At 40.1% G+C, this 21,859-nt stretch overlaps 1 protein-coding gene across 4 annotated transcripts in view; it reads left to right on the forward strand.

The window, feature by feature from the left end:
- Positions 1-20,187: 20,187 nt before the first annotated feature.
- The window catches only part of KDM4C (lysine demethylase 4C), a 265,656-nt gene continuing 263,984 nt past the window's right edge, over positions 20,188-21,859 (forward strand). For all 4 annotated transcript variants that reach the window (XM_065655476.1, XM_065655477.1, XM_065655478.1 and 1 more), the window contains exon 1: positions 20,188-20,450. The gene's annotated coding sequence lies outside the window, so the exon portion shown is untranslated. The remainder of the gene's footprint in view (positions 20,451-21,859) is intronic.

Here is a 21,859-nt window from a genome sequence, read left to right on the forward strand (position 1 = left end):
GTTCCAATGGATGAGCTTCTGCGTCACTACATCACAGAACGTAGGGACTGGTCAGACTACAATGTTACGTCTTGCAGTAGCCTATGTCTGACATGGGACAATTACAGCTACCGAAGGAGGAACACAAGACTAGGACAAAAAGACATACTGATGCCTCTCTGGTCTTTTGATAGCCAGGCTTAAGTGTCAATCCAGATAGAGGACACCTTCATTAACACTTTGCCTTTCTTATAATGAAATAATCTTAAAATGCAGGGGCACAAGAGGTGTGGTGTCTCTTTCAGTTTAGCTGTATCTAATTCAATACTGGAGCTCATTTGAATTTCTACTGATAATGGTTTGGAGGTTTTTTTATATATACATTATATTTTTCCACTGCCAATCCTTAAATATGTAAATGAAAACAGATTGAAAATATACTTAAGTGCATATTTTATACATATGCTTGCTATCAAAGAAAATATTTTAGTCCTTAGAGAATAAAAGATAAAATTCACAGTTGTTCCTGCTTTGGTGTTTGTACTGTAAACAGTGCTACCTTTTAATTTGAGACATCTTTATCACAGTTTTTTTCTCTTCATGAAATGTTTAAGCTGTAGCATGACTCTTTGCTTAAAATAAGATTTGAAAAGCACTATGGCTGTCATTACATAAGGAACAATAGAGATTTTTACCTAATATACCAAGCAGGAATTACTTAAATTTCTTCATAAATGTACTGTTTAAGTGAAGTAGCAATACATCGTATTTCTTTCACAAGCAACTATCAGTTGCTACTAGTGGGGAGAAAATTACTTCTCACTAGCACATCTGCATATGCCCATATTTACTGCATGAGGGCTGGGGTTTTTTTATCTCTTTACACCAATAAAATTTAAGAGCTCCAGGAATTGCATGCAATATATATCCAGGAAACAGTTTTCATGTCCCTAAACTCAATAGAATGTTTTCATTACGTGTTCTTTCAATACACAAGCATCAGAATAAGCAGGACAAGCAATGTTATGTTGAGGGTGGAAAGCAAATCAACTACACATTGCTAGATCCATGATAGCCATCAAGAGCTTAATGCAGCCACTACTGCCAAAGGGCCAGGAGACATTTTTGCAGTCTTTACCCACTGCTATTCTTTCATTGACTACAGCTGGATCGTAAAATGAAATATACATCAGTACATAAGATAATACAGTTGACATGGTGGATTTCTCATGGATCGTAATGGTTTGGGTTTAGGGCTGCTATCCCCCACAAAAGACTGGGGAACGTTTTCACATCAGATAACAGTATCATGTTGCTTCTTTAGGAGCCATAGTCAAGCTTCCTCAGTGAGATGTTTGCTATGTAAATGTTAATTTTAGATTAATATATATTCAAGCTTTTAAGCATATATTCTTTAACTGACAGTCCCTTATTTAACTGACAGTCCTTGCATGATACAGTCTTTTATTTGTTCTGAACTCAGGAGTATCCCTGCACCTTGATTAGAGCTGACACTTCATATAATTTCAGATCTCATTTGTTGTCAGTTATTCAATAAACTGAAGCTACAGTGAAACTGAATTGTGCTTCCTCCCAAGGAAGTATTTTTACTCACGTACACATCCATACCTTCAGCTTCTTCAGAGTCCAGCTTTCATTTTAGTTGCAGTGTTGGAAATGTAATCCTTACCAAATCTGCTATGTTCCACACTTGCTAAGTGAATAGAGCAGACCTAGAATACTCTACAACTCCATATCATAAATCTCAAAGTATGTTTCACATCTCAAAGAAATAATAAGTAAATATTGATACATCCTATTGCATGGAATCATATGCATTTCTCCTCTTCAAAATGAATGTAGCAATAAAAATTATTTAGGCTCTGAATATATTTCTTAGATATACACATACAGATACAGGTGGATAATCTATTAACTTCCTATTGATATTTAAATATTCAAATACAGTTTTCTTTTTCTTATCAAATAAATTACTAATATAGTGTTTTTGACACGGGAGGATGACACAGAGAGGTCTGATAAGGAGGTACAGGGCCATGAAGAAGGGAAGGAAAGGAGAAGAAGTTAAAAAATCCTTATGACATCAGAAGAAAAGACATGTGGAAGATGGGAGCATCTAAGTATCTTTGAATACTAACCTTGGAGCAAACTCCTTCCAATCGCATTTCTTGTTTGGGCAAACGGCTGAAGAAGACAAGTGCCTGAAGGTTTTTAAGGTACTAGGTGTTGTTAGCGTGGTTTCTCCATTTCCTCTGTCAGGGAGCAGCAAAGGCCTGCTGTTCCCTCAGACCAGGTTCTTCAGGAGTAAAGGGTGACTCTGGAGCAAATAGGGTTGTCCCTGGCAGGACATGGTCCTTCAGGGTCTGGTTGTAGCAGAGTGAGCCAGGTGCTGGTAGTGGGATCCATTGACAGTCCCAGGCAAGTGATGAACCAGGTGCAGGGTTCACCCAGAGACTTCAGGCAGGACCAGAAGGAAATGAGACCAGAGGTGGGACTAGAGACAAGGTTTCAGGTTGAATCTGAAGTCCGTTAGCAGACGGGGCTAGAGACAGTGGCTAATGGACATCTGAAGGACCCATCCAGGAGACAAGCTAGCTACTGTGTAGGTTTGAGCTCCATTCAGAAAGCAGGGCCAGATTAGTCCAGAGACCAGCACTCGGGCAAGACAGCTGAGGGCCTGGGGCTGAGGTGAAATGGAGATCCTTGGTTCACAGGCGGTAGGTACCCTGGGTGAGGCTGGTCAGGGCCAGTCAGTCCTACTGGTGCCCTTAGGGCTCTGACTTTCTCCTGTAACAACTGAAATAACCATGGTGGCTGTTTCACGTGATCAGGTAGGGACTCTGTAGGCTGGCTTTGCCCGCAGGCTTTTAGATTATTTTAAAAACTCCTGAATTACTTCAGTCCTCTGGCAGAAAAAAGGTCTCTCAACCCTTCAACACAAGTTAAACCTTTTTTCTGCTCCACCTCCTTTTATGTTTGGAGTTGGGGAAACCCAGAGAGTAGATGAAGTGAATGAACTCCAAGCATCACTGGTTTGTTCTCCATCTGCCACCTTGCTCCCTCATGCTGCAACTAACTGAACTGCCGGGCATGTCTGGGTCACAGACACATGTCTGGCCAAGCAGGGCAGCTGCTGCTGTGTCTCCATGGCAAACAGCTCTCCTTCCTGAAAACTGTAGGGTTACAATCGAATGTATAGTGTTTTTTTGGTTTGTCTGTGGGGGTTTTTTGGGAGGGATGTGTGTGTGCGTCTGGTTTGTCGTCGTTTGCATTTAGTTTAGTTTTGTTTTTTTCCTTGTTAGCACTGCTGTTTCTAACAGATGTATTTGTCAAAATCTACAGACAATCCTTACAAACCCCTACCGTTGTCCTCTGCAAACCTTCCAAAGGAGAAGCCAGGAGGATCTACACTGTATTTCCTACAAAGTCAGAATTATTTGCTGATGATGATTTTCTAGTCTTCCTTTTTTCTGTTTCTTGCTCTTTTTTAACTCGGTTCAAAGGTAATCTTGATAGACCTTGAGTGCGAATTCAGTTTCTTAATACTGGATACGTTAAACCTCTTATCATGTTATTTGTGCCCATTGGCTTTTTACTGAATACAGCTATATGCTTAGAGCATTGCCTATGCAAATACTTGATATCAGCAGACGTTATCTATTACTAATATCTATGTAATAGACGTTGCATTGCAAGAATTTCTCTTGCTTAATCTAGTTTTATTAGGCAATAAAAATGTTCTCTCTGGCACAGAGAGATCTGTACATGGCTGACCTTAACAGGTGTATCATGACAACAAGGTACTGAGATACTCTTTGGGAAACAAGCATCTGTCCTCTCTTATCTAGGAGTTTAAGATATTATGCAGCAAAGTATGCAGATTTGGAAAATTCAGGAAGTCTAAAAGGTTGTTTTTCAAAAGACTAGCTTTTACATAGCATGGGGTTTTGTTATTCATATTTTTGCATTAGAAACAGAACTATACCCTGTGTGCTTCAGAAAGCACACCAATACAAACTGCTGAGATGCCAGCTTCAGCAAAATCTTAACTTTTCTTCCAAATAAAATGTTTCAGATCCCAGTTGTCTGTCTGGATTTCCAGTTCAATGGATGTTAATTAAATCAAACATTACCTTGAAAAACACTGAATAAAAATCCTCCTGCCTTTGCAAGATCAGGTCACAGCTCCTCATCTTTTGGCATTTTTCTCTTTTCCAGATTTTGAACAAGATCCCTTAGCAACAGCAAATCAATTACAATGCCATTTCCTCTGGTCTGTTTGAGGTAAATGTTTATGAGGGCCTCTTTATAAATCACGGAAACTCCAATAAGGGCATACCTCTTTCCCCTTTGCAGTTTGAAGCAAAAGATTTGGGAAGAAGGAATCCTGCAGTTTCTTATACTGAAAAGCTTCTAGGGGAATTTCTGAGCCCTCATATGCTTAAAGATGGCTGCTGCTTCCAGAGCTGTAATGATTTATGATGTTAAGAGATTGGTTAAAGCAGTTCTGCAAATGAGACAAGTGATTCCATTAAAACATTTTTTCTATCAGGTTCCAGATGGCCTGTAACCGGTTATGGCATTTTGTTTGATCGTAGCCTGACTGTACCTGCACATATACAGATTTGCTCATATAACTGCAGATGAAGTTTAATTTTTGATTGATCAATCTAAAATTTCATTATATCAAGTCCAGCCTAAAAAGAGTATTGCCTTTTTTGCCTGCATAAGTTTAGCTGTCCCACTAAAGGATCACAGAAAATTAATATCACAGTCAGTACAAGGTAGGAAGCAGGACTGCACAAACAGGATAAGGGGAGTGAAAGAAATGGAACTGGTTCTTCTGATAACGAACCTGCAGCTACTAAGGTTGGTTCAGTTGTCTTCTTGAAGTGCATTTGCAATTGATCAGAGTATCTGATATTTTACAAACTCCTGATGAACACATCTATGTGAGCTCTTAAACATAGACCAAGATTGAATCGGCATTGAATAACCTGGCTCTGAAATAAAAACCTGAATACTTTAATGTTACATAATGTCTTAGTTAATACATAACCTAGAAAAAGCTTGAAATGTTGCAATGGCCTGGTTCTGGTATTAGATAGCTTTTTGCTGCTCCTGTTAAAAAAAAATTCAAAGTAAATCTACCAAACATAGCTAAAATACAAGCTTTTGAAAGGATCAGTTCACACATTTGCTAGAGGTTTCTTAGGACTCAGCCACATCTTCTCTAAACTTTCCATCTACAGTAAGCGTGCTTTACCTTGGGACGGAATGATCTGACCATGATTTACCATTCATTTGTGCTCCCTGAATCTCTCAGGGATTGCACATGATTTGCACAGTCATGATTCTGCAGCTCTGGACAAAAAGCCATGCAATAATGTTGGTTCAGCACAGATCTGCATTAATGTAGTTTGCTTCTTAACAGGACTCTTTAACATGATAAAGACCCTCCACTAAATCAGAAATTTGTTACTAGTGCAGTATGGTGAGGCAAAATCCTGACTCAGGTGGGGAAGGAACAATGCTCAGACTTTGGTGAGCAGCTGGAAAGGTAGACTACAGCAAGAAGCAGAAAAACGCTGTTTGTGATTCTACTTTACAGACCACATTGACAGGAAATGCTGGTCACTGTCAGAATGGTTTATGTGGAAGGAAGGTGATGGAATAAGCAACCAGTGAGAGTAGAGATTGAAACAGGACTGACCAGTGGTGAAGAATAAGAGAAAAGAACTGAGAAGGAGTTAGGAATAATAGTAAGTGTAGTGCTGAGGTAAAAAAAAAAAAAAAGCTAAATAAGGTATGTGTCCTAGGGAGAAAACAGTGATTTTAAATATTCTGAAAATATATTCTGATGTGTATGTCTAGAGACTAGATTAAACCTTCAAAGGAAATCCTAGATCTTAATGATTTTCACTGTTTCATTTTGTTTGGATATAAAATACAGCAGATCAGTCATAATCTGTAATTAAAATAGCATGACAGTATACAATGATGGGGGAAGCTGAGAAATGTCAGATGTTACTAACAATTCTTTTGCTGTATTTTAACGTAATGATGATGTACAAAGGACCCACTATCTCATATAAAGTTTGTCATCACAGCCAGTCTGTCAAAGAATAATGTGGCAAAATGTTAACTAATAGATGAACAGAGGAAAGAGGGAGTTGCAATTTCCATAGTACTAACGTGAAAATTATGTAGTTTCCTATTACACCTGCTCTTATAGAAGACTATACTTGTTACCCATGGATTAATCTGAAATGTGTCTTGATTTTCCAATGGACGCTGAGTTAACTAAGAGCAGTCTGTTGATTTATTATCGTAGTGATGACAAAGTTAGCGATCACCACCTTCTACCAGGGCTAATAAATTAGCCTGCCTAAGTGCAAATATTTAAAATGTATCCTCTCTGTGCTTACGTTTACCAATTGCAAAATGGCATTATGCAACTCTGTCTTTGGCAATCTTTAAAAAAAGATGAAATAAATAATAGGATCAACTCACCTTTACTTTTTACTTGATAAAGGTTAACATAAACCAGGAACGGAGTCTCCGAAAATTTTGCAGAGGGAAATAGCACTTCCTCATCTGAGTGACAACTGCTTTTTTAACAACATGGGCCCTGCAGTAACCTCTGCCATGTGAGCATAAGGAGCTTCCAGAAACAAAACCCATGATACTTCTTACTGCTTCAGCAGAACACTTGCCCTCCATTGATCAACATCAACTCTAGGATATAATTAAAAGACAGAAATATGTCTTTCCAAAGAAATAGTCTTGGCTTGTTTGTAGGAAAAACACTGGGCAAGGAGCATGAACTAATACAGTCTGTGCCTTCTTGTCTAAGGAATTTTTAATCGAGGTAAGCAATATGCACTGTTAAATGGGACTTGGTACTCAGAACCTCTTAAAGTAACAAAATGCAATAGTGGCCATGAAATACAAAGAATAGATTATTTTGGCTTCCCTAGCCAAAGTTCACTGTATTAACTCTTGTAGTCATATACGAAATAATCAGAGACTTAAACTCAGGGCACCCATTATTAAGAAGCAGATAGCAGAACCTGAAAAATTATTACTTTCCATTTTAAATTTCTGACCAGTGACGATTAAACGTCATATTTCTCTACGAACTTTTGTTTATAAACTAGCCTGAACATTTCAGCCATTACTAGGCAGAAAATAATAAAAGAAATAGAACAGACAATGGATTAAGAGATTTGAAATAATTCCACGGAGTTAAGAGACTTTAAAGTAGTATAATGATCTGCAAAGCAAGAGTATGTGCTCTGCGAAAACATACATGAGTAGTATAATTTATGAACACAACAATTAAATGTTCAATAGGTGATTGTCCACTGAAAAATGAAGAACCTAGAAGAGTATGTTCAACTAAAAAAATCTGAGAATCACAGCTTTAAGGATTCTCTTTATTTCTAAAATAATTTTACTCATCTGAGGTTTTAGGCCCATTCAGATGTCAATGCAGATATGCCCTTCATAAGAACACAAAACATTCCATGACTCTCCCCGTGGGTACCTTAGCCTATTTGCATAAATGTATTTGCTGCTCTAGAAAATATGAAGTAGATTATTCCCTAGCAAATAATGTAAAATTGGTATTTCTTTTTCCAGTTCTCATGAACAGGTTTCTTCATAAACTTTTTGCTTAAGAAAGACCCAACAGAAGCCAAAATACTGTCAGCCATATGATTGTACTTAACAGAGAACTTAACACAAAACCCTTCACAAGAAGTAAAAGGCTACTGTAAAATCAAATCTCCCTTGTGCCCCTCCATCCCTGTCCCCTTGTGTGCCTCTCCATCTGTCCCCCGCTCCCCTGATGATATTTCACTATATGCTCCTTTGTCCCGCAGAACTTGTTGAACTTGTTCTGATAGTGGACTTAGAAGCAGAACGCTCTTGGGTTGTAAACTACTTCCTGTACACTTGTTCTGGGTTGAATAAATCCTAACCCTCTCCATGATTCCTGCCTTCCAATGAATCTTAGTGTTCCTCTTCGCCAGTTTTAGAGGGCTTCAGGAAGCTGAAGGGCCATGGAAAGGCCATTGGGATGGAGCTAGGGAGGGCTTTTAGTGGGAAGGGATCTGCCAGCTTCCTGGTAAGTAAATATTATCAGCATGTGCTTGGTCTTGTGATAGAACGGAAGGTTAAATTCGAGTGTCACTTTGTGTTGACTCAGAGATATATACAAATAGTTCACAGAGCTGCAATGGATACCACGCCAGTTTTAAAAACAAAAATAATCTGTGAGAAATGTTTGTTTCATAGCTGTTCTTGGAAATAAGAACAATGAAAAGCACTATTTTAATGCTGTCTTTCAAACTTGGTCAATTTTGTTCTGAAATCTGGCCAATATTTTGTATCTTTTGTTTATTCAGGACTGTTGAATGACTCCGATTTTTAGTTAAATATAATAGGTGCAGAATTGGTATTTAGCAGGGGGTACAAATATTTCTACTTATTAGCAAAATGTCTTTCTTTTACCTCTCTACTCAACAAAATTCTCTGAAATCTTTACCATCCTATCTTCCACAGCTCAGATGCTTTTTCGAATAACTCATATTCTATTTTAAAAGTAATTTCACTCCCATATTAATTGAAATACAGTATACACTACCACCGCTTTTTACTTTGTATGGAATAGAATGTTTTTCTCTTTGTAGATAGTTACTGACATTTTTTTTCCACAAATAAAGAATAAGAAGCTGAGTATCTCCCTGGTCTCATGTGCCAAGTGCAACTTGTTTCCCATGCTTTTACACCTTTATATTCTTCTGTAATGGACACGATTATGTTGTCCTACCTCTCTTTAGCCCTCTTAATCAGTCAAGCAGTCCAAGAGTTGGTGCTAGAGCCTAATGAAATAAAAGTATGTACAGCTTCTCACAACTCAGGAGAGGTTGCTACCAGAGAAAACAGTCGTCTAAATATGCAAAGTCAAACTTTTTTGATCTTTTCTTAAGGGTGGCATTTTGTTCTACCAGTGATCATACCTTTTAGTAAAACATATGTACCCATGAAATGGACTTGATTATACTTTGAAGATTGTTGAGCTTCAGATGATAAAAAATAAACAGCCAAAAAAAGTATTAAAAATGGCCATGAGTTACAAACAGATAATGGGAAGAGGTGAAGAAATCACCAGGCAAGAAAAGGATTTAATATTTATCCATTTCTACCCAGGATAACAGGAAGAATACTGAAAAAAACTTTTCAAATACTTTTTCCTTCTCACATAACCTCTGCCAAACAGGGAAGAAAGTTAGTTGCTGGAATGGCAACCTTTTCTTACAATTAGTGCTCTTATGCAGGAATTCAGATCGGTGCTCCATCCTCCAAACCCTCTTCAGGCTTGCAATCAGCAGCTACACGACATGGCAGCAGGCAGGGCCCTAGAAATCAGGTGATTCGAGAAACTTGCCTTCTATGCTTGAGCTGGGAAAATGAATGTATCAGTGCACTTCAGGGAGTCTAGCTTCTACAGATTTTAATTATCCTCATCTTAGTTCTTTCATCTACTTTGCTTTTATACCCTTCCTTTTTCTACTTCTTTTGTTTTCTTGGTTCTATTCTGCTTCCCCCATTTCCCTTTTGTTCTCTATTAAGTTTTCTTTCAAAGCAGCTTTCCCCTTTCTATGTTATTTCCTTTGCTTAATCACATTTGTGTTCTTTCCTCCTCCTTGTAGGTAGAAACACCAGCCTGCCACCTCACTAAGCACAACTGTGCACTCTTTATTTACATTATCTTCTGTTTTTCTACATCTTCACATATAAACTACTTACTAGCTCCCAGTTTTCTGTTCTAATTCTGTGGACATGAATAATCTTATATCTAGCACTGCAGTATCTCACTGTTGTCAACAAAGAGAAAACTTTACCTTTCCTTCTCTTTTTTCCATCTTGTCTCCTCTGTTTTCAGTTGTGAGTTTCCTCCTCCTTCCTTGGGTGATGAACCATTTAATCTTGCTAATCATGCAGGAAGCCATCTTTCTTTTTCTGGATTAGTTTTCTGCTTAGTTAATGAGTTTAATCAGCTAACAACAAAGTCTAGTAGGTGGTGGGAGTGTCTCAGAGAGAGAAGCAGCAGCAACAAGCTGTTTGAGTCACACACATTATCTCTTGAAATTGCAGTCTTAGTGCTAGGATTTCCATTTATTAAAAGCACATAGAGAGCAGTAACCTAAAATGCCTGAAATATCTTCCAGTAGTTTTGTCTGGAGTGGGGACAATGGACTTTCTTGTACAGAAGTCTTTATTTTGCCAGAATCAGGTCCTCCATCACTTGAATTTCATTCTTTGCAAAACCATCGGTAAATTAACCTGAAAAATCTAATTTAGAAGATGCACAAAACCAAGTATGGTTCATTCAATATTATATTTTGCAGCATTTCTACTACCCCAAAAGGAAGATAAATATATAAGGTAGGTTGTTGCCAACACACTTTTCACAGCTCCATAAACTGTAAACCACCTGTCTTGCCATTTGTTCATACTGTGCCAATTAGTGCAGTCTGATGACTACTATAAATCTGATGAGTGTCCAATAGTGATACTCACGAGAGCTGATTGCCATAGATGTCAGATCTAACCTGTATTTAATTTCGCCTTGGAGTAGGGGAATGCGGTCCTTTCTGGACCTGCTGGGGCAAGGTCCTGGAATAATTTGATCAGGTCTTATGAGGTCATACAAAGTATACTCAATGTTAAAAGTGCCTTGTCAGAGTCCCATCTGTTTGTAAGCTTGCCTTTTTTTTTTCCCCTGGTTTACTAAGTTCTCTGTGTGGATGCAACTGCAAATAAAGAACAACTTTGCAGGCTATAGTAACTGTTATTACATAGGCGTGTTTACAGCAACTTGACAGAAACACTAAGAGTACTGGGGTTGTAGGATGTTAGGGAAAATGAAAAGCTCACAGCAGCTCATTTAATTTCTGTATAAATTCAATGTGTATTCATGTGACATCCTTCTCAGCAAGAACACCAAAAAAGGAAGAGAAAAAAGGTATTTCAATCTACAGCTGGATACAGTTAGCAGTACTTTTTCTAAAGAATGTAGGAGTTCCCAAAATGCTTTTAAAGCTGGAAAGCGGAGAAGCACTGCCTACAACTAGGACGGGACTTAGCTTTCTTTTATCTAGTCATAGTCATAGCGTGTGAGACTTTTTTATTAATCAGATTTCTTAACAGTGTCTCCCATATTGTTCAGGCAGTTTAACTCCTTTAATTTGAAGAGAAATTATTCACAAAAATGCCATTTTAAAATTCATTTTTAAACCTCATATTCTCTACTGTTTACACCAGGTGTCTGGTGCTTTTGTCACATTTCTATGCACTTTGAAGTCCTGTCTATATTCGGATTCAATCTCATAATTTATCAGAGAATTATATATATATATTTTAAAATAATTTGATTGATAAGCTGAGTCTGCTCAGATGGGCGGGTCTAGTAAGCTCCAGCGCTGACACAAGGTTAGTGATAGAAGCAATGGTGTGGGGTTGTGTGTGGGGGGTACACGTTAAAGAAAGGCGATCTCATTTCAGTAGGAGCAAACTGTTGGATTGATCTCAGCTGTTTTAGGAAAAATACCCTGTGTTCAACACAATCATCACCCACTCCCCATCATATTCAGGAGCAGACAGCAAAAGACGACACTGCACACTGTGAAAAGCCTCAGTTTCTGTTTGGATATGCCTTTGAAAGGCGCAGAATGCCACATTTCATTATCAAACTACATGACGGAAAGCACAGTATTTCGGTGTAGCCCAACACCAAGACTTGCATATATGTTTTAGTAATTTTACTGTTCTAATCAGGTTACTTCACCAGTGCTGCAATTAAGTTACACGCACAGTTCCCTCCTCATCTTCTTCCCACACTTCACACTGTTAGTCTTGGGCTGAAAGTATTTTGGATGCACTCCTCTGTACGTGCTGTAGCTGTCTGATGTAGATTTATTTCTAATATTTATAAAGACTTTATGACTGTGTAAAAGTCAGTAATTTTTTTCCTTTTCGTTATTCTTTTCAGTATCAGTGTACCCAATTAATTGCATGCATGTCTGTGGAAGAACAATTCGGCTCAATGCTTTTAACTTTTAGCTATTAAGAGACATTATTTATTTCAGGCATAATGATTAAACCAAAGAAAGCGATTGCACAGAACACATCAGAAATTGAAAAATGGGGATTAGCTGGCGCCACAGCTCACAAAAGAATTAACAGACGACATTGCATGACCCAAAGCATTTCACTGTTTGTGCTTTACAACACATGGAAGAGAACGCTGAAGTGATAAAAGGGACACAAAGAAAGCAGAATAAAAGGCATGCTAGCTGTGGCTCAGCTAGAAATGAATATTGCTTGTAGCGATAGGGTCAGAGATCAAATGATGAATTTGTTTCTTTTAAAAATCAAATAAAAGGTATGAGTACACTAGCACTAATTTAGCAGTGCATGCTTTCAAAAATGTGCATAGCCAGCTGGCTTACTCGTTTTAAATGAGGTTCTAATTTGACGTTCTGGTCCTCTAATTAATCATATGATGTCCTAAGATTTTAATCTGGTTAAAAAAAATTAGAAGCTATGCCAGCTGTGCAAGCCTCAATAAAATGAGTTTGTCCCAAACTCAAAAAAAAAAATCTCTGCATTCTTCATCCTTGTTTGAATATTTATCTTTACCTTCTCATTATCCTGGGATAGTCTTTTACACATATAAAACTCTCAAAACTCAGTGAAGTCACATGAGTGCTGCATAGAAGATGGGCAGATACAGTGCTTAAAAATTCCTCTTCTCCAAATTTGTCTCAGAGTGTAATCCCAGAAGTAATCTAACATTTCACCAGAATTTTTATTTATATCCATGACAGAGGGACTATCTCCTGCTTTGAATACACCTTACTGAGCAGAAAATGGGAATTTAGAGCTAAGCTAGTACTGATCATATTTTGCACACTTGAGTGAAAAGATAGACATGCAAGAGAATTATGCTGATGAAAGACACTCATTTTCGTAGAACTTCTGATCCTTTCTTATTTTTCCTTGGGTGACCTCAGGATTTGAGCTGTTACTGATGTCATTCAAGTTAAAAACCTTGGACTATTGTCTCTTAAAATATCATCATTACCCTGGACAGATGTTTGAAAGTGCCTTTATGCCTTAAAAAACAAGGTGAAAAAAAAAGAACGTGCTTTTTGGAAACGTTATATGTTGATGTATGTCATGTTGTCATCCAGTAGATTAGTGTATGTCTTCCACCATAGCACAGTGTGGGGGGGAAACAACAACAAAACACTCCCAAACTCTGCCCTCTGTCCCAACATACTATAACTACAGAAACTCAGCCTACTGCAGTACTAAACTGGCACAAAAGGGTTCTCAATCTCGTCAGGATTGGGATTTCACACAGGAAGGGTGATGTGATTGAAAATAAGGTATGGAATTGGAATACAGAAATAAAGAAAAGCGGACAGTGTAAGAAGCTCAATTTTTAAAATGCCATGAGAACACAAAGACCAGAAAAAAATATTTTCAGAAGTGTTCATATACTTCTTTAAAAACAGTATTCACAATGTACCCTCCTATCGGATATACTTCCCCTTGTAACTTGTAAATTACATGTATTAGCCTGCAACTAATATTTATTCCATGATTGATTATAGTCTTTTTGATTTAACAGTCACTGTGTGTGTTTTTAACAAAGTCAAAATATACCAAGATGAAATAATCCTCTGCACATGCCAGAAACTTTACTCATTTAATGCTCGTTTGATTCCAGTATAGCAAATGCTATTCTTCATTGTTTTATGGAGAGGAAAAACAACATTTAAAAGATCAGTTAAGTATCAGGTGAAGTCAGTAAGAATATTTTTGGACTTCCTCAGGTACTCTGATTATAGCACTATTAATGGGATGGATGGCTGAGTCTAAGGACAACAAAGGCTACATGAAATCATGTGAGGTCAAAAACATTAATTTTCAAGAGCTGCTTGGTTGATACATTCCAAATTTTTCAAGGGTTCTGAATTCATGTTGATTCTCAGAGCTGTGACAGCCTCAGTGCTTTGAATTTCATTACAATAAAATAAAAATGTTGTAAAGAATTGTGTAGACTACTAAACTGAAAATAAAGCAATAAAACTATGGAGTATCAAACTCAAGTCAAAATTCATTTCAGTATTTAATTACATTTACTCTCAAAATTATCAGTCTTTAAAACTTCAAATGTAAGATCTATCCATTTCGTGTTAATTCTGACTACTTACAAATCACAACTTATTTACTAAGGGATTCTGCATATGTAAGCTGATGTTAGCTAAAAGTTTTAGTATTAAAACCAAACTATTTGATGTTTGAAACAAGATCTCATAGGCAAAAAAGAGATTTCTGTCTTTGTATTCACTTATTCTGCAAATTCTAACCTTTTATGTCTCCCTATCATACACTCTAATTTTGAATTTAAGTGAACAATTAGAACTGTGGCAATTCCTGGTTAGTAAAAATTGCATTTAATTTCTACTTTCTCCAGAATTCTAAACCCAGAGCAAATTCTAGAAAATAGTATTCTAGAGGCAATAATTCGGGCTGTATACACTTGTTCAGTTTTTTTCCTTCGTACTTGTTCTGTGCAGTGAACTGAAGGTAAAGTTATTTCAGCTACTTCCTGTGTTATCACATAAAGGGGTTTAAAGACAAAAGAATAAACAATGTAGGTGACGGAAGAATTAAAAACCAAAAAAAGGCACCTTTCTCGATTTCCACTTATGATCACGGGAGCACTATCTCATTCACTTCACACTGACTCTTCTTCTTAGCCAACTTGTGGCGGAGCCCGCTTCTATCATATTTTGGGTCTTTCTCTACTTGAAAAGGCTAAGTTTGATGACTGTTCCCTGCATCAGGCCAACAGATGTCTTCTTTTTATTGGACAAAGTTGCCAAACTGCTAGTTTCTGCAGTGCTTTTGGAAAAAAATATGGCAGTTCATCCAAACCAATTTATGTTCATGGTTTCGAATCACTTACAGCAATCACACAGGCTAAACCAGAGTTTTAGTTCTTTCACGGTATCCTTCAGTCAGTACTTACCCACTTCGTGTCTAGTTTCCTCTGTTACTTTTCTTGTGCAGTGAAACACTTTTCAGGACAACAGTAAAAAAACGGTTCTCATTCACTTGCTCAACTAAAGACAATAATACATTTCTGGATGAGGGCTTTATAAAGGAACCGAATTAATTTTTCTCAGTCCAGCCCTCAAATCAGACAACTGTAAAAAAGGACAATGATGGTTAAATGCCACTTGTTTGCAAGTTTCACGTTTGTCAGAGTCAGAGTGGATCCAGTGGACAGCTTACAGAGGTTAAATCTATGGTTTAAGTGCAAGCAGCTAGATAATTGACAGAGACAAGCCCTGCTGTCTTTCTGTTTTTGCAGTGTAAGCAGATTATTCATTCTTTGTGTGGAAGAAAAGAACTGTTTGTGGACAAGACAAAGAGAAGATAAAGACTGCCATCTATTGCATCCAGAAATAAAACACAGTTTGTGCATACAGCAAGAGAACGTGCTGTCAATCCAATGATGGAACAAAATAAGCAAACAGGCCAGAACTTTCTCTTCGAGGGCTGTTTAATGCACTAAATCAGAGTTCTTTCCTTCTGGCTGTCCTGAGGTCAGCGCTGAGCCATCTCTGTCACCTCCTCAATACAGGGATTTTGGTTCCACTAACATGTAACTTCTTAACTAAGCAGGATGTGCCTTGACTCTATGTCCAATTTATAAATCGAAAAACTTTCCTCTATTTCAATGGATATTGCCATCAACAAATCAAACTCATAGCAGGTATAAAGTACCTGGGCAAGGTATTTAATCACAAGATGTATTTGCATCTTTTTTAGGGTAAGCTTACATACATCAATTCTTCTATTGATCTACGACGGAGGGAAAGAAAAAAATCCTCCATTTTTTGTACTTGTCTGAATACTCATCTTTACTTTGTCATTACCCTGGGACTGTCTTTTTTTGCATATAAAACCCTCAAAGCTCAGTGAAGTCACATGGGTGCTGCAGAGAAAATGGGCCAATATTGTGAAAATTTTTACCTAGAACACTATTAAAAATAGGTCACATAACTGACGGTACTGAAAGGAACAGAACTTTACTGGCACAGAGAGGAGAGCAGCTGACCTAATTATGTACTGTTAATTTATCATCCTTTTCACACTACAGTACAGTCAAGATTCCTGACCATCTGTCCAGTACTAGTGGAAATTAGCATTACATTTTTCATAAAAATAATGCAGTGTTATTTAGCATTTGCTCTTAGATACTAATGAATCTTTGGCTGCTCTGCAACTGAGCTGAACTGGCTGAGTTAGGCATCTGAGACTTGATGCTTGAATAGACTTGCAAGGCCCTGTTCCACCACTATTCCTCTGCAGAGCCCACGGGCATCCTTTAACCAATATGGCATAGCCTCTCTATCCTGACAATTTCTGAAGAAAGAAAAAGCTATTGGCTGAAAGGAATACTGTCTGGATAGGTAAGCTTTTTAATGAAAGTGATCAATACTAAAGCAATAAGGTTTCCTCTATGTTTAATATAAAATGTCAAGAATAAATATAATAAAAATAAATACTTAAAATGAATTCTCCACTCAGAAGTTATATTTATGGTTATCTAGTCTGGCCTTTGTAACAGGCCAAGAGATACTCTGGGAATTTCTACAACAACCAAATAACTCCTGTCTGAGTCAGAGCACTCAGAAGACTTTTGATCTGGATACAACGACATTAACAGAAGGCGGCTACCTCCTGACTGTATCCCAGGGTAGACTAACTCCCTATTTGTACTGTTACTGTTTTTACTATACATCATTCCCAGTTTAAATATGGCTAACTTCCCCTTCCTGTCACTGAAATGTTTAACATCTAGAAAGTGAATGAATTTACAGAACACTTAAGAGATATAAGCTTATACATTTCTATCAACATTTTTAAGATTAAGACATGATGACAAAAGATATAAAATTGACAAAAGATACATAGTTCAAAAAAAGTTTTGTTTCTTCTGTGGTCTACAAAACATATCATGTAACACTGCTAAATTCCACACAATTAAACATATAGTCTACAGAAAGTTTCAGTAAGGATTATATTCGAACAGCTAACACTCATGTCTTGATTTATAACTCATGCAGTATAAAAGGAATTGCAGCAATCTGCAGAGTCTAGACAATAATATCAAGAACATGGCAAAATCCATCTTGTTGCCAAAAGCTTTTCTGCCGTGGGCTTGCAGTGCTCTGCTTCCCGGTGTTTGCTGCCATCTCATGTGTTTTAAGCAGTATTGCAGAGGAATTCTACAGGAGAACATTTTCTGCCTCAAAAGTGACCTTACTTTAGATAGCTATGCTACTGTCACATTAAGCAAATACGTTGCTTACAATTCTGAAAAGATTTTTTAGTATTATTGCTACACAGTATGGAAGTAACCTACATTCGAAACCAAAAGTATATATTCTGCACCAATTTGGGTGAAATACCACATTGTGCCCAGTTTTTGGCTTCCCAGTATATGAAAGACATTGACTTACTTAAACAATTCCAGTGGAAGGCCACAAGATTGTCAGGGGTTGGAGGATATGACACACAAGGAGTGCATGGGGGAGCTGGGTTTGTTCAGCCTTAAGAGGACAAGGCTTCAGGGTGATCTTGCTGTTCACCAGTGGGAGGGCACAGCTAAGATGGAGCTTCCTTGGAAACACACAGTGATAGAACAAGACAAATATATGAACTGCAATACAGAAAATTAAGATTATATGAAGTAAAAAAGTTTTCACAATGAGTGGTACAACACTGAAACAGGAACCTAGAGGTGTCATGGAAGATGAACTCATAACTTACTTAGACATCAACTACCCAAACAGGAGTGGGTTCAGAGCCCTGCCAAGGGAGGTGAAAGAGAGAAGGTACTTACACTATCTTACAGCAGACAGGCCATTTTTTGGTCAAAGCTTGTGCTGCCTAGACCTTGCATCATCAACTTAAAACAAAGGTGAGGGAACTTATGAGTTACATTCTATTCACTTTATGGCTGTGATCACATGACCAGGGTTTCTGTTACTAGCCAACACTAACATAAAGGTACAGTCCAAAACATGGAAGGCAGGAAAAAAGTGCACAAAAGCGTACTTAAATCCCAGTAAGGAAAAAGTTCTTCATACCAGCTAGATTCACAGGTGCTTTGAGATGAACCCACTAAAGTAGACGTGATCAGTAAGCACTGAAAGCACAATGCCAAACCAGTTCAATAATGTTAAAATATTGATTTATTGACCACACATAGCTACATAACTATTCTGAAGGTCAGTGTCCTCATTTCCATCTGGCAAGATAGAGGTGCCAAGCTACCGGCTTTGAAAAATGGTGCCAAAGGATAGTTTTCCATAGCCACAGCATGATGGGGATTAATGTTCTCAAAACACCCACCTGCACCCTCAGCCCATCCCTTGGGAGGACTGAGCCAGGACACTGAGAGGTGTATGCTTTGGCAGTACTGTAACACACTCCAGGCACTTCATAACCTCACAGAAACTTGTAACCTGAAAAAAGACCAGATGACGAGAGGTACTGACTCAATATTTTTCAAGAGTCACTGCTGTAATTTCTCTTCAACAAGCAGTTAGCATGAATATTAGAGATCATATGTAAAACCAATGCTCAGTTATCAATCTTCAGTGCTTCAGAATTGAATCAATGAGCAGAGAATAAATGGAATGTGAAACTGCATTCAACTTCACTGTTTTCCCATAAGCATTAAATATTTTCTTCATCCCCCTCAAAGGCTTGAGGAAGAAGGCAAACAACTTCTTCCATTCCTCATACTTATATTTAGTGAAATAAAATTATTTTCCTTAGGCAGATGAGGATGACTCCTTTTAGACATTGCTGGAAATAGTGGTGCCATACAGAGATACTTAAACATACAGTTGAATGACTTTCCTTGGGACTGAAGATATAGCATATTCAGTGCTACTATCATTTAATGTATAGCACTGTGTCCAAATGACAAAACAAGATAAAAGTCTCTGACCACATTAGATACGTTATTTTTTTAAAAAAATTCCTATATTTTCAGGTTCCATTAGTACCAAAAAAAGTCTTTGGCACTTAAATTAAAGCGTAAGACTTCTTTTAACATAATAGGTATGTTCGAAGGACATCCTCTAGTTATTTTCGTCATTTTCCACTGCCTTCTTGAACATAGCAACCAGAAGCTAAAATGAAAGATGAACAGAGATTACTAAAAAAAATTAAAGCATATCGCACAGTTAAAGAGAAGTCTAATTTATTTTAGCAGCAACCAGAATAACCAAAATTAGACTGTACTGTGGCACTTTAGAAAGCAAATGCACAACATACAACATCGCACGGCTTAGTCACTAAAAGGAAAATTAAAGTTTTGGAAACAAAATCACTTCAACGTAGCAGTGCTGACTAGTAAAGGGCATGAAGGGGTAAAAGGTGCCAGGCTAACCAAGTCGACCTAGCAGCTTGCTCTGAGAGACCTACCATCCCTACGGGCCAGAAAGGTCTTGCTTGCGCAGCATCGCTGTGGTTAACTGACCGACTTTGCTCGTAAACTTGTGCTTTCCTCACGTGCTTCCCCGCAGACGCCGCGGTAGGTCGGAGGCAACGCCGGCTCCCCGTCCAGGACCACAGACGGCTCAGGGCGAGCAAAGCGTGCGCGGCCGGAGGGCCAGGGAGGCGACAGCCACACCTCTCCTTTCCGAGGCCAGCTCCCCGAAAGCTGCTGCTTCCCCCAGACAACCCTCACCCTGCCGCACGCCCGTGCCCTGGCGGAGCCTGGCCTACCCGGCAGGCGCTCAGCAGCGCAGTGCGCCCGCCGCTACCTGCGCACCATGGCGCCGCCCCCGCCGTGACGACCGTTGCGGCCGCCAACCGCCGCTACCCGCCGCCGGGCCCCGCCCCGCCCCGCGCCAGGTGACCACCCTCGGGGCACGAGCGTTCCCACGTGACCACCGCGTGACTCCGCATCCCTCACGCGGCCGCCACGCCTTGCCGCGCCGGGACCGTGCGTTCCGCGCCCGGAAGCACCAGCGGCACCGCCGGCTCGGAGCACGTGACGCGGGTGCCGCTCCGCCGTCACGTGTTTCCCACCCCCCGCCCCTCCCGGGCCGCCGCTCTGCCCCCGTGCGTGCGAGGGCTGCGCGCATGCGCGGTCGGCAGCTGTCATCCGCGCAGGGAACGGCGCGTCCCACGGGCGCCGGCAGGAAAAGCCCCGACGGACCCCGGCGGAGGGGCGGCGAGGGACTGGGCGGACTTGCACGCCGGCACTGCCGCCGTTCTCCCTCCTCCTCGCCTTCGTCCGGTTGCGGCCGCTCGCTTAACCCTTTCCCGGACAGGTGGGGCGGGCAGCGGGCCGGGCGGTGGCGGCTTCGCGGGGCGGCCTGCCGGCTGGCGGGCGGGTGCAGCGTGTGCGCGGGCCGGGGGCGAGCGGGCGGGCGGGCGGGACGAGAGACTAGCGGCGATGAGGCGGGCCAGGGCCGGGGAAAGCGGCGCGGGGCGGAGCGCGGGGCCGCGCCGGGCGCAGGCGGAGGGGGAGCGGCTCGCGGGGCGGACCGCGCCGGGACAGGCCGCAGGGGTCGGCGGCGAGGGGCGGAGCGGCCGCCGCGGCGCCCGGCAGGCCCGCTGGGGTGCGTGGGGGCTCGGGGCGGCCGCGGCCCGCGGAGGGTCCCGCCGGGGGCTCCGCGCTGCGGACGGGCGGATGGCGGCAGGGACCGAGCTGAGGAAACGAATCCGGCAGGTGTCGGAAAAATGCATCTGGTGTTCCCGTTGGTGGCCGGCGGTTCTGGGTCAGGCAGTCGGTGGAAGCTCTCCGAGAGACCAGGCGGTTTCCCCGGGTGTTCAAAGGGGATGGGCGGAGTAAAGTTCAGCGTTACCTCTCGCCGTGTCTTTCCGGGCTCTGATAAAATTCAATGGGCTTTTCCAAACAGCTGCTTTTTCTTACGAAGTACGGCTGAGGTGGTACCCCTCGTTCGTGTCTGCGAGTCGCTAAGGCGCTCCTGGAAGTTAACAGTTGTTAAAGTGTTAGAAAAAGATTTGATAAGCTGTCTTCTGAATAAAATGCTCAGGGAGGTGCCGATTCCACATCTGTCTGCCTGTGGCTATAGTGCTCCGTGCTTTCAGAGCCAGTTTCGGGATCAGGGCTTTATGCCCTGTTAATAGCCTTCTCTTAATGAGCCTTGTCTCTTCTGCGGTTGATTTTAACTGGCTACCTGAAATAAGTAGCGTATACAAAATATTGACTGTCTTAGAAAAAATACCAGGTTTCTGTGTGTTTTTTAAAGGTTTATACTTAAGCAGAGTGCAAACAGCATTTAGTTTTTATATTATTAAACTGCAGAGTCATGATTTTTTGCACTCTTTTCTGAGACATTAGCAACAGCAGCAAAGGACGTTACTGGTGGCTACTAAACCAGCAGTTTTTTAAGCTGAAACACTTTCCAAAAGAAAGAAATTTACTGGCAGCCTAATGCAGGATATTTTTTGTCACCTACAGTTTTTTTGGTTCATGTTCTCAGTGAACCAAGAATGTGAAAATGGGTGTGGTGTAAGATTTGTTTTGGGCTTTACCCTTATTTTTCCATGAACTGTGATAACTAGCTGATGGTATTGCTTCACAGAAGTACCTTCCAAACACAAGATGATGAAAAACACAAGCATGATTTGCTTTTAAGTACTTAAAATGAAGGTAAATGGAACCACTGCTACTCATGCTTGCTTACTCTCAACTAGAGTATGGAGTGGTACT

This window comes from Caloenas nicobarica, chromosome Z, assembly GCF_036013445.1.
Source record: "Caloenas nicobarica isolate bCalNic1 chromosome Z, bCalNic1.hap1, whole genome shotgun sequence".
Classification (NCBI taxonomy): domain Eukaryota; kingdom Metazoa; phylum Chordata; class Aves; order Columbiformes; family Columbidae; genus Caloenas; species Caloenas nicobarica.